Source organism: Cucumis sativus, chromosome 7 (assembly GCF_000004075.3).
Source record: "Cucumis sativus cultivar 9930 chromosome 7, Cucumber_9930_V3, whole genome shotgun sequence".
In the NCBI taxonomy this organism is placed as follows: domain Eukaryota; kingdom Viridiplantae; phylum Streptophyta; class Magnoliopsida; order Cucurbitales; family Cucurbitaceae; genus Cucumis; species Cucumis sativus.
In genome coordinates this window covers 6,493,742-6,506,492 of record NC_026661.2, presented here as the reverse complement: position 1 = coordinate 6,506,492, position 12,751 = coordinate 6,493,742, and the positions used below count along the sequence as shown (strand labels likewise).

Sequence of the window (12,751 nt, the reverse complement as noted above, 5' to 3'; positions counted from 1 at the left end):
ACCCTTAAATCTCCTCACAATCTCTTTGTTCTTCCAACAATCATTAAGAAAAATCCCTCGAATCTGAACCCCATGTCTTTTCTTTTCTCCTCACCAGCTAGAATTTTGCCCACTCTCCAAACAAAATCTTTTCAACCTTATTTTTCTTTACTACCCATTTCCAAAAATTTGATTTCCCTCCTCGAAAAATCATCGTCCATGCAGAAACCTGCGGCTGGGAGCTGATTGTTCTCGATCAAGTCCAGTGCTGAACCCCCAAATGGATTGCAAGGATCAAAGGTTAAGGTTTATTTTTTTGTTATCGTTGGTTAGAGTTTTTGTCTTTTTTTTTCTGCTTTGAGTTAATTTCATTGTTTTTGAAGAATTTAAAGTTGTGGGTTGTGCTGATTCTTTCTTAGGAACGTTTTGGAAAACCTGGAGACTGCAAATCTGAGACGAAATTCTACTCAAAATCCGTTTTGGAGCTTGTTCTATCTGTTCATGGTGAATCAAGTCCGTTTTGTTCTGCTTGCACTTTCATTTTGAATTTTTGCATATTTTTTATTCTTTTCGATGTATATTGTTTTCTAATGGGCATTTAGTGTGCAATGTCTTTCTTTTAAGTCATTGGTTACTTTGTAAAGAGAAAAAAAAGTGAATTATGTCCTTGTTCTACTCTTTCTACAACATTTACATAAAAAAAAAAAACTGCTAAAACAGGCAAATCAAACTTCCTTAAGCATTCAATTGGCCATTTAGTCTTTTGGGATTTAACATTCTTCCATTCTTTTTGTTACCCTTAAATCTCTTTGTTCTTCCAACAATCATTAAGAAAAATCATTGTAAACCGAACCCCATGTGTTTCATTTTTCTCCTCATCGGCCAGGATTTTGTTTGGGGAGTTGACAAAATTCTGGCCGATGAGGAGAAAAATGAAACACATGGGGTTCGGTTTACAATTTTGTCAACTCCCCAAACAAAATTCTTTCAACCTTATTTTTCTTCACTACCAATTTCCAAAATCTTCATTTCCCTCGGAGAATCTTTGTCGATGCCGAAACTTGCGGCTGGGAACCAATAGTTCTCAATCATGTCCAATGTTGAACCTCCCATTGGACGACAATGATTAAGGGTTAAGGTGGATTTTTTTTTATCGTTGGTTAGAATTCTTGTTTGTTTTTTTTCTGCCTTGATTTAATTCCATTGTTTTTGAAGAATTTAAAGTTATAGGTTTGTGATGCATGTTGATGGGAAGCTGAATCCTTTGTTCGGAAAGTTTTGGTCAACATGGATGCAATTTATTGGAGTCAGAATCCCATTGCAAAATCTGTTTTGGGGATTGTTCAATTTGTTCATGATGATACAACTTGTTATGTTCACATTGCATTTATAACTGTTGGGGTATTTTTCTTCCTTCCATTTTTTTTCTACTTCCAATTTCATTTTCAATTTCTGGATTGAGCATTCAATTTCAAGAAACCCATTGCATATTTGTCAAAAGAAAATTTCAGTTGGCAAGTGTTTTGGAACATCAGGAAAAAATAATTGTATAGTTTATAAGTTCGGGTAATTTTGAGGTAGTTGTCCGGTAATGAATTTTTCTAAATTACCTTGACTCTACCTTAATATAGGACGTGTGTGTCTTCTAATTTCACTTTAGTTGGGCCTTTCTTTTTACTGGATCTTATTTTGTATTGGTCATTCGTTGTGCAAGCCTGGAGCCGGCTTCTATGAGTCGGAATCCCACTACAAAATTCGTTATAGAGCTTGTTCGATTTGTTCACAGTGAGACATGTTTGTTATGATCATATTGCATTTAGAACTTTTGGGGTATTTTTCTTCCTTCCATTTTTTTCCTACTTCCAATTTCATTTTTAATTTCTGCATTTTTTTTATTGTTTCTTGAGTATATTGTTTTCTATTGGTCATTTGTTGTTCAATGTCTTTCTTTTAAGTCATTGGTTACTTTGTAAAGAGAGAAACAAAGTGAACCATGTCATCGTTCTACTCTTTGTACAACATATCCATAAAGAAGCAAGAAAATTGCATATAGCCATACCAAACGTACAATTCAATTCCCATTCCTCTGTCTTTTCCCTAGCTTGAAAGAGAATTTCTTTCTTCCTTCTTCCTCTCAATTGGCCATTTAGTCTTTTCGGGGATTTAACATTCTGCCATTGTCGTTGCCGTTAAACCTTCTCACAATCTCTTTGTTCTTCCAACAATCATTAAGAAAAATCTGTGTAAACTAAACCCCATTTCTTCCATTCTCTTTCCACTGGCTAGAGTTTTTCCCACTCACCAAACAAAATCCTCTCAACCTTATTTTTCTTCACTACCCATTTCCAAAATTTTCATTTACTTGGAAATTCTTTGTCGATGTCGAAACCTGCAGCTCGGAATCGATTGTTCTCGATCATGTCCCGTTCTGAACCTCCCAATGGACTGCAAGGATCAAGGCTTAAGGTTTATTTTTTTGTTATTGTTGGTTAGATTTCTTGTTTTGTTTTGTTCTGCTTTAAGTTAATTGCATTGTGTTTGAAGAATTTAAAGTTATGGGTGAGATGATCCTTTCTTAGGAACGTTTTGGTATGGATTGATGTGGCAATATGGATTGATGTATCTTTTTCAAGTAAAAAATAATTAAAAGCTGATAAATACACAACATAAATTAATTACAACGTAGAAACAAAATAATTACAGTTGAAGAATGTGGATATTTTGGTATTTTATAAAATACCGTGCACGTGCAAAAAATACTATTTGCTAAAATTCAAAAGAAAAAGTAGTTTGTCATTTTTCAAAATGATCCATAAAAATGTTGTTATATCTCTTATGACAAAGAGTGTGAATCTACTAGTCCATATTCGACTTGTTTTTTTGTTGGTAAAATTGGATAAGACCGCATTATATTGAAATAAATACACTAATGACATTTTAAAACCAATAGTGATAGAAATTATAATTTAATTAATGTTCTTAAGTCAAATAAACATGGTTTAAAAGTCTTTATAAACACAATTAGTGTAATTGTTTTTAATTTTAATTCATTTACACATCTTTGTGCGTGTGTGAGTTTGTGTGGGTGCGTGCGCATGCGCATGTGCGTGTATGTGTGTGCGTTTGTGCGTATGTTCGTGTGTGGCTGTCGCGCGTGTGTACGTGTGTGTACACGTGCGTACATGTGTGTGTGCACATGTGTGCGTACATGTTTGCGTGTATGCACATTTTGTGCGTGTGCATGTGTGGGTGGGTGTGCACATGTGCTTGTGTGCAAACAAGTTGATTTTTTTAATGTAGACTTTCTCCTAGTTTTAAAATAATAATTTAGTTATCTTTATATTCAAACTATTAATGTTATTTTGAGATAAAGATGGTGAACAAGTTGATACTTTTTAGTTTTGAAATTCAATTAAGATTATTTCAATACAAAATCTATCGTTGCGATTTTAAAATTCTGAAAAATAATAATTTTGTTATTTTGAAATTCAATTTGGTTATTTTAAAATTCAAATTCAATTAGGTTATTTTGAAAATAGTAAGATTGTATAAAGTTATAAAAACTTGAACCAATTAGTTGAGTCTCGAGATATTAAGAAAAAAGTTATGACATGGGTTGATGTATCTTTTTCAGGTAAAAAATAATTAAAAGCTGATAAATGCATAACATAAATATATTACAACGTAGAAACGGAATAATTACAGTTGGAGAAAGTGGATATTTTGATATTTTATAAATTACCATGCACGCGCAATAAGGCTATATGTTAAAATTTAAAAAGAAAATAGTAATGTAATTGTTTCTTATCTTTAATTCATTTACGCAGTTTTGTGCATTTGTGCGTGTGGGTGTGTGGATATGCGTGTGGGTGTGAGTGTGCGTTCGTGCGTGTGTGTATGCGTGCGAGTGTGTGCGCGTGCAGGTGTACGTTTGTGCACATTTGTGCATGTGGGTGTGTGTGTGTATGCGTGTGTGCATTCGTGTTTGTGTGCTGATGTGCACACGTGTGTGTGTGTCTGTGTGTGTGCTTATGTGTGTCTGTGTGTGTGCTTATGTGTGTCTGTGTGTGTGCGGACGCGTATGTGCTTGTGTGCTTGGGTGTGTCGGTGTGTGTGCGCTCATACGTGCGTGTGTACGTGTGTGCGCGTTTGCTCGTGTCCGTGTGTGCTTGTGTGTGAACAAGTTGATATTTTGTTGAGTTTCTCTCAATTTTAAAATAATAATTTTATTATCTGATATTCAAGTCATTAATGTTATTTTGAAGATAAAAGATAGCGAACAAGTTGATATTTTTTAATTTTGAAATTCAATTTAGGTTATTTTAATACAAAATCTATCTGAGATTTTGAAATTTTGAAAAATAATAATTCTGTTATTTTGAAATTCAATTTGGTTCTTTTGAAATTTCAATTCCATTAGGTTATTTTGAAAATTGTAAGATTGAGTAAATTTATGAAAATCTTGAATCAATTACTTGAGTCTCGAGATATTAAGAAAAAATTTATGATATAGGTTTATGTATCTTTTTCAGATAAAAAAATAATTAAAAGTTGATAAATGCATAACATAAACTAATTACAAAGTAGAAACAAAATAATTACAGTTGGAGAAGATGGATATTTTTGGTATTTTAGAAAATACCATGCACGTGATAGAATGCTATTTGCCTAAAATTCAAAAGAAAAAGTAGTTGTCATTTTTAAAATGACCCATAAAAACGTTGCTATATCTCTTATGACAAAGAGTGTGGATCTACTTGTCCATATTCGACTTGTTTTTGTTGGTAAAATTGGATAAAACTCCATTAAATTAAAATAATTACACTAATGACACTTTTCAACCAATATTGATAAAAATTGTTATTTAATTAATGTTATTAAGTCAAATGAATATGGTTAAAAGTTTTTCTATACACAATTAATTTAATTATTTTTTAATTTTAATTCATTTACACATCTTTATACATACGTGTGTGTGTGTGTGTGCGCGCGTGTGTTCGTGTGTGTGTGCGTGTGCACGTGCGTGTGTAGGTAAGTGTGGATGGGTGTGCGTGCATATGTATGTGTGTGTGTGTGCAAAAGTGTGTGCGTGCGCACGTGTGCGAGTGTGCTTGCGTGCATGTGTATGTGTGGTTCGTGCGTGTGTGCGTGTGCGAACATGTTGATATTTTTTAGTGATGAGATTCTTCCAATTTTAAAATAATAATTTCGTTATCTTGATGTTTAAGCCATTAATGTTATTTTGAGATAAAATAGCGAACAAGTTGATATTTTTTTTTGAATTCAATTAAGGTTATTTTGATACAAAATCTATGTTGAGATTCTCAAATTCTGAAAAATAATAATTTTGTTATTTTGAAATTCAAATTCAATTGGGTTATTTTGAAATTAGTAAGATTGAATAAAGTTATTAAAATATTGAATCAATTAGTTGAGTCCCAAGATATTAAAAAAAAAGTTGCAATATGGATTGATGTATATTTTTCAAGTAAAAATTAATTAAAAGCTGATAAATGACATAAATTAATTACAACGTAGAAACTAAATAATTACAGTTGGAGAAGGTGGATATTTTGTAAAATACCATGCACGTGCAAAAAATGTTATTTGCTAAAATTCAAAAGAAAAAATAGTTTTTCCATTTTTTAAAATAACTCATAGAAAAGTTGTTATATCTCTTATTCGACTTCCATTTTTTGTTGGTAAAATTGCATAAAACCGCATTATATTGAAATAATGACACTCTTAAACCAATATTGATAGAAATTATAATTTAATTAATGTTTTTAAGTCAAATGAACATGATTTTTACTCCTAAACATAATTATTGTAATTGTTTTTTAATCTTAATTCATTTACACATCTTTGTGCATATGTGTGCGTGCGCGTGTGCGTGTGGGTGAGTGTGCGTGTACGCTAGCGTGTGCATGTGTATGCGCGTGTGTTTGTGCGTGTGTCCATGTGTGCGCATGTGCACGTGTGTGTGTGTTGTGTGTGCTCGTGTGCGCGTGTGCTTGTATACGAACAAGTTGATATTTCTTAATGTTGAGTTTCTTTCAATTTTAAAATAATAATTTAATTATTTTGATATTCAAGTCATTAATATTATTTGAGATAAAGATAGTGAACAAGTTGATATATTTTAATTTTGAAATTCAATAACATAATTGAGATTATGAAATTCTGAAAAAAAATAATTTTGTTATTTTGAAATTCAATTTGGCTATTTTGAAATTCAAATTCAATTATGTTATTTTAAAATTCAAATTCAACATGCGTGCGTTCGTGCGTTTGTCCATGTGTGTGTGTGCGGGTGTGTGTGAGTGTGCGTGCGTGCGTGTGTGTGTGTGCGTTCCTACATGTGGGTGTGTGTTCGTGTGTGCGAACAAGTTGATATTTTTTAATGTTGAGATTCTCTCAATTTTAAAATAATAATTTAGTTTTCTTGATATTCAAGCCATTAATATTATTTTGAGATAAAGATATCGAACAAGTTGATATTTTTTAATTTTGAAATTCAATTAAGGTTATTTTGATACAAAATCTATCGTTGAGATTCTCAAATACTATTAAATTATAATTTTGTTATTTTGAAATTCAAATTCAATTTGGTTATTTTGAAGTTAGTAAGATTGAATAAAATTATTAAAATGTTGATTCTCAAATTATATAAATTTGGTTACACTAGAAGAAATTTGCCATTCAAGATCGGTTTAAAATCGACATTAATGATCTTTGGTGCAGTTCGGAACGACATTAATGATCTTTGGTGTCAGTTCGGAACTGACATCTATGCTAGCGTTATTAAAGGCCTTTAATGTCGTTTTTGCTTTGATGTCGGTTTAAAAACGATATCAAATGCATCAGTAATGTCGGTATGGTCATTGATGTTGGTTTAAAACCGACATTTTTTATGGTGCTATTGTTGACCTTTAGTGTCGGTTTGCCTTTGATATCGTTTTTAAACCGACATTAAAGTCTTGTTTTTGGATCTATTTTTACAAAAAAAATATATAATTATTGCATTATTGTTCATTTTTTATAAACTGACATTAGATACGTGTAAATAAATATTTTTTTCTCACACCAAAATCAATAAAATTAATATTATTTTAGGAACTACAATATTTTTCTTTTACATTTGTATATAGAAAATGAAATCTTAATATTGCGTTTGTATATACATTCTATATAATACATGAAACTAGATCCTAATACAAGACTTAAATAAGAAATCTTAAACGCTTTCACAATCTTCAACTTCAACAATTGCTTCCATCTACTTAGCTTAGCTTGGCTGGCTATCTAAGACCAAAATATACTTTACAACCTGGGGAAGATTAAATCTAGAATTTGCAAAATTAGTACATATTATTTAAAATCAAACTAAACAGACTGCAATCTAAATGTGGAAAATTAAAAATTACCACAAAGTTTCAGTAGAGTAAATAATGTAGCAGCAACAAAGAAGACAATTGAAATGGCAACCCAAAAGTGCTGCAAAAATAAAGAAGAAAATAAGCTTTGATCAAACAACTCATTAAGAAGAAGAAAATAACCTAATTTGGTTCTTCAAAGATCTATAAGAAAAAGAGGAATACAACTAAAGAATAATTATACCATCCTCGACTCTTACTTCAAAGCAAATTTTGAATGTTCAATTTAGCAATGCTAGTCTATAGGCTTCTTACTCTTAATTGTATAAATTTACCCATCAATAGCAACATTGTTTTTATAGAGAAAGTTAAACAATGGAGATGATAAATAATCTTACAAACTCCTATTGGATCGTTTTTCTTTTCAAATGAAAATAGTTAATTTATTTCATTTATGGAAGGTGAAAATCTCAAATATATAGTAAAAGAACATGGAATATAAGGAAGCCCATAAAAAGAAGAGACTCCACTAGCTAGGTATTGATCAAAGATAAATATATGGATAAATAGATGCAACCTACAAATATATCAAAACAGACTAATACTCAAACTAAACTAAAGAAAACAAAAACATTTACTACTAAAAGATAAAATAAAACACAATTCAAAACAATTAATTACCAAGATTGATCTCAATCGAAAACCAAAACGCATCACATTATGAAGATATTGTGCTTCACATAACACTCCAAATAGCTATACCAAAATTACTTACTCTACATTTTCCATTTTGGCAAATCCACCTACAAGAATGCTAGTTACCAAGCTCATTTCTATGCCTTCTCTTCTTTCATTTTTCTAACAAAAGATAGTATGAATAAGGCTGCACATTTGAAAAAATAAAGACAATTAATAATCAATAATGCTACCTAGCAGTCACAAGTTAACAATCAAATGAAGAAACCCAAGGATTTTTGCGGCGGAAGCACGATGAAGATTGGTTGCCGTTCGCGATCTAGGGTCACAGATTGAGAAGAGAAGAAAATTAGAAACCAACTTGGAGAGAAAGAAAAATTGATAGGGAAAGAGTAGAGTAAGAAAGAGAAAGTAAGAAAGTAAGAAAGAGAAAAGTAAGAAAGAGAGGAAAATTTTAGTTTTTAAAACCTAACAATTTTTTAAAAAGAAATTAAAAATGGGGGTCATTAATGTCAGTTTTTACAAAATACAAAAAATTAAAAAAAATAAAACTGGCTGATCATTAATGTCGATTTAAAAACGACATTAAACCCTTTCATTAATGTCGGTTTGATCCACCTTTTCAAAAACGACAATAAAGATAATTTTTCATTTTTTTCACCTGACACTACAACCCAGATTTGTTGTAGTGTTATTATGGGTTGATGTATCTTTTTCAGATAAAAAATGCTATTTGCTAAAATTCAAAAGAAAAAGTTGTTTTGTCATTTTTTAAAATGACCCATAAAAACGTTATTATATCTCTTATGACAAAGAGTGTGGATTTTAGTCCATATTTGACTTGTTTTTTGTTGGTAAAATTGGATAAGACCGCATTATATTGATATAATTACACTAATGACACTCTTAAATCAATATTAATAGAAATTATAATTTAATTAATGTTATTAAGTTAAATGAATATAGTTTAAAAGTCATTCTAAACACAATTAATGTAATTGTTTTTTAAATTTAATTCATTTTCACATCTTTGTGCATATGTACGTGTGTGCGTGTGTGTGTGCATATGTGCGAGTGCGCGTTTGCCCGTGTGGGTTGATGTGCGTGTGCGTATGTGTGTGTGCGTGTGTGCGTGTGTGCATGTGTGTGTAGATGTGTGTGTGCATGTGTGAATGTGTGCGTGCGTTCATGCGTGTGTTCGTGTGTGTGCATGCGCATGTGCTTGTGTGTGTGCGTGTGCTTGTGTGTGCGTGTGAGAGTGTGCGTGTGCCCATATGGGTGTGTGTGCGTGCGTGTGTGTGACTGCACATGTGTCCGTGTGTGTGGATCTGCATGTGCGCGTGCGTGCATGTGTGTCGGTGGGTGTGTGCAAGTGCACATGTGCCCGTGTGGGTGATTGTGTGTGCGCGTGCGTGTGTGTGTGTAGATGTGTGGTGCGTTCATGCGTGTGTGTGGCATGCACATGTGCGCATGTATGTGGGTGTGTACGTATGCGTGTGCGGTGCGTGTGCTTGTGTGTGCGTGTGAAAGTGCGCATGTGTGTGTGGGTGTGTGTGTGCTCGTGTGTGTTAGTGCGTATGTGTCCGTGTGGATGAGTGTGCATGTGCGCGTGCGTGCATGTTGTGTGGTGTGTGTGTGTGCATGTGTGCAAGTGCGCATATGTTTGTGTGGGTGGGTGTGCGTATGTTCGTACATGTATGTGTGTGTGTGTGCGCGTGCGTGTCTGGATGTGTGTGTGCGTTCATGCGTGTGTTCGTGTGCGTGCATGCGCATGGGCGTGGTTGTGTGTGGGTGTATGCATGTGCGTGTGCGAGTGCACGTGTGCCAATGTGGGTGGGTGTATGTGCTTGTGTGTGTATGAGTGCACATACGCCCGTGTGGGTGCGCGTGCGTGCATGTGTGTCGATGCGTGTGTGCAAGTGCGCATGTGCCTGTGGGTGGGTGTGTGTGTGCGAGTGCATGTGTGTGCACGTGTGTGTGTGTGCGTATGTGTTCGTGTGTGTGCATGTGCATGTACGCGCGCGTGTGTGCATGCGCATTTGTGCGCGTGCATGTGCTTGTACGCGCATGTGCCCGTGTAGGTGGGTGTGCGTGTGTGTGAGTGCGCATGTGCCCGTATGGGTGGACGTGCGTGTTTGCGTGCATGTGTCTGTGGATGTGTGCATGCGTTCTTGCGTGTGTTCGTGTGTGTGCACGTGTGTGTGTGTGGGTGTGTTCGTGTGCGTGTGCAAGAAAAGGAAAAAACAATGATTATTTTGATGATGCTACTCAAGATTGTGTCTCTCGAATCGTAAGTTTGCTTGCGATTTACTTATATACAATATTTAATCTTTTGTTAACTTAGTTAATGATGAATACTTGTATTGTTCTGTGGGATGCATTAGCTGAAACACACATAGAGATGAGGACATATTGACTGAGTCATTGGGCTCTAAGGAGCATGGTGGACGTGTACGTGGCATGGATGGTTTTGTCTCTCAATCACTATATTTCAAGACAGTGAAAGGGAAAGAGAAAATTGCAAGTTCTCAAGTTGTAGAAGATGAATCAAAAAGCAAAAGTTACAAGAAGAGTCATAATCACTTGAGATCGTCCATCAGAAGTGTTAACATAGATCTCTATGCCGATGAGGATTTGGGCAACACACCTATGAACGAAGAAGTGAAGGTAATTAACTTTGTTGTCACTTTTAAAATTTTAATGTTTATAGGATAAATTGTTCTTAATGATGCTTTTAATACTTGTAAAGTAAACACCGTGCAAATTGGCTATAGGAACGATTAATAATATTGTTGCAATAGCAACCGTACTTGATGATAGCAATGGTGGTCCCAATGTTAAAATCTTGGTGGACTTGCTCACAGGAGGAGATTGTAGTTTACCTATTCCAGTGAAGGGCAAGATAGAGACTTTAAATCAAGCATTAGGTAATATTGTTGAATGACCTCGTTGACTTGTTTATATGCTATTGAAGCTTTGATATTTATTTGTGATTGTATTTTAGGTTTTGATATTATTTTGTTTGTGCTTGGAGCATTCAACCCCAAAGGATGTTCTGTATTCTTCAAATTACATAAATGTTAATGGAACCATTAAGCTCTTATATGGACATGTCGTGAACAATATGAAGGATGTAGATATGGTTCGCATCCTAATGAACGAGCTAATATTCGGTAAAAACAAATTCATTTATTTAGCTCGTTAGGACTTGCTCCATTATTGCAGCATGGTAGAAATAGGCTATATGTGCATCCTAGCATACATTACGTAAGTAAACATCTTTTACTCATCTTTATGTCCAATACTATAGCTATAGTTATTTTGTTCCTTTTTAACTAAGGTTGCTTTTACTTAGATATCTTTGGGATGAATGTGATTGTGGAAGCAAGTTTTTTGTTATGACCAAGCAAAAATAACATCACATATCAAGGATCGTGATCTCCGATCCAGAAATTTTGCCAACCAGTTAGAAGCGGCTACCTTGGAACAAATAGTTCTAATTCCGTATAATACTGGGTAAATAAATAAGATTAACACATTATTATGTTTTTCATTGAGGTTAAATGTATACTCACATTGAAGATGTTTATTGTAGTTTTCATTGGATGTTGCATGTCATCGATCTTCGAGAGAACTGTGTTTATGTTTTGGACTCTCTTCAAAGTAAAGTTAACAAAGACATCCATGGAGTCATAAATGTGACTTATGATTTACTTCTTATTTGACTTCATTGTCTTCTAATTCTAATGTTTCCAAATGTATAGAGGATTAAAAACATGGCAAGCTAAGCATGATTTACAACATTATCGGTCAAATCCGAAATGGAAACCTATAAAGGTAATTTGCATTGACACATAATTATTTTCAATGAAACATAAGAATAATTTGTATGTAATTTATATGCATGCAGTGTCCTCGTCAATTGGATTCGGTTGGGTGTGGGTATTATGTCCAAAAGTATATACATGAAATCGTGCATAATTCTAGTACTCCCATCACTAGCCTTGTAAGTTTCTACTTTCACTTTTTATATGTTACAAATTACATAAATTATCTAAACTTATTCTTTCCATACCTTTCTTTTTGCGTAGTTTAATACAAAAAAGTGCATATACGCAAGAGGAGATTGACGAGATTTGAACAAAATATGCAAGCTTTGTTAGCCGATTTGTGTAAGCTTTTACACTTTTTTTTGTAGTTTATAAGTTACTAGTACTAATACTAATTGTTTTAATATATAAGCTACGAGATTCTAGTACTACTTGTTGTACATACTTTAATTTTCAGGTTTTCTGCTTGTAGTAGTTTATGAGTCCTCACATTATAACCCTTGAGGAGACGAACATGAGAGCTTTTCCCTTCTCGTAACACGAAGAAGTGAAAGATTAGCTCTATTACTTGTCACCAGGGAGCATTATTTCATGGGAGTAGATGTAGAGACAATATTTGGAAAAGTTCTTTTCAACCTTTTATGCTACTAGTGTGAGGAAGAAAATCTATGGCATCACACAAGGAAAGGATGAATCACTTTACGATTATTGGGGGAGATACTTGGCTCAGTGCCAAGTTTTTCATCATTAGGTACAGAACCATATGTTGATTCAATATTTATATGGGTGATTGTTGCAATGAGATAAAATGATTATTGAAGTGGAGGCATGAGGTGCTCTTAAGGATAATACGACAACTAAAGTAAATAA

At 33.7% G+C, this 12,751-nt stretch overlaps 2 long non-coding RNA genes across 5 annotated transcripts; one reads left to right on the top strand and one right to left on the bottom strand.

Annotated features, from left to right (window-relative positions):
- Window positions 1–7,177: 7,177 nt before the first annotated feature.
- LOC116405233 lies at window positions 7,178–8,263 on the bottom strand. Its single transcript, XR_004218402.1, has 3 exons — window positions 8,131–8,263; window positions 7,407–7,476; window positions 7,178–7,325 (listed from the first exon to the last, which is right to left on the bottom strand). It is a non-coding gene; the product is annotated as an uncharacterized LOC116405233 (long non-coding RNA).
- Window positions 8,264–10,629: 2,366 nt separating this feature from the next.
- On the top strand, window positions 10,630–12,312 carry LOC116405022. Of its 4 annotated transcripts, none has more exons than XR_004218079.1 (6): window positions 10,630–10,718; window positions 10,916–10,978; window positions 11,407–11,567; window positions 11,647–11,714; window positions 11,816–11,888; window positions 12,143–12,312. It is a non-coding gene; the product is annotated as an uncharacterized LOC116405022 (long non-coding RNA). The 4 variants fall into 4 exon arrangements; XR_004218080.1 differs by adding an exon at window positions 11,962–12,037 and having other exon boundaries at window positions 11,407–11,714; XR_004218078.1 differs by having other exon boundaries at window positions 11,407–11,714.
- Window positions 12,313–12,751: the final 439 nt, after the last annotated feature.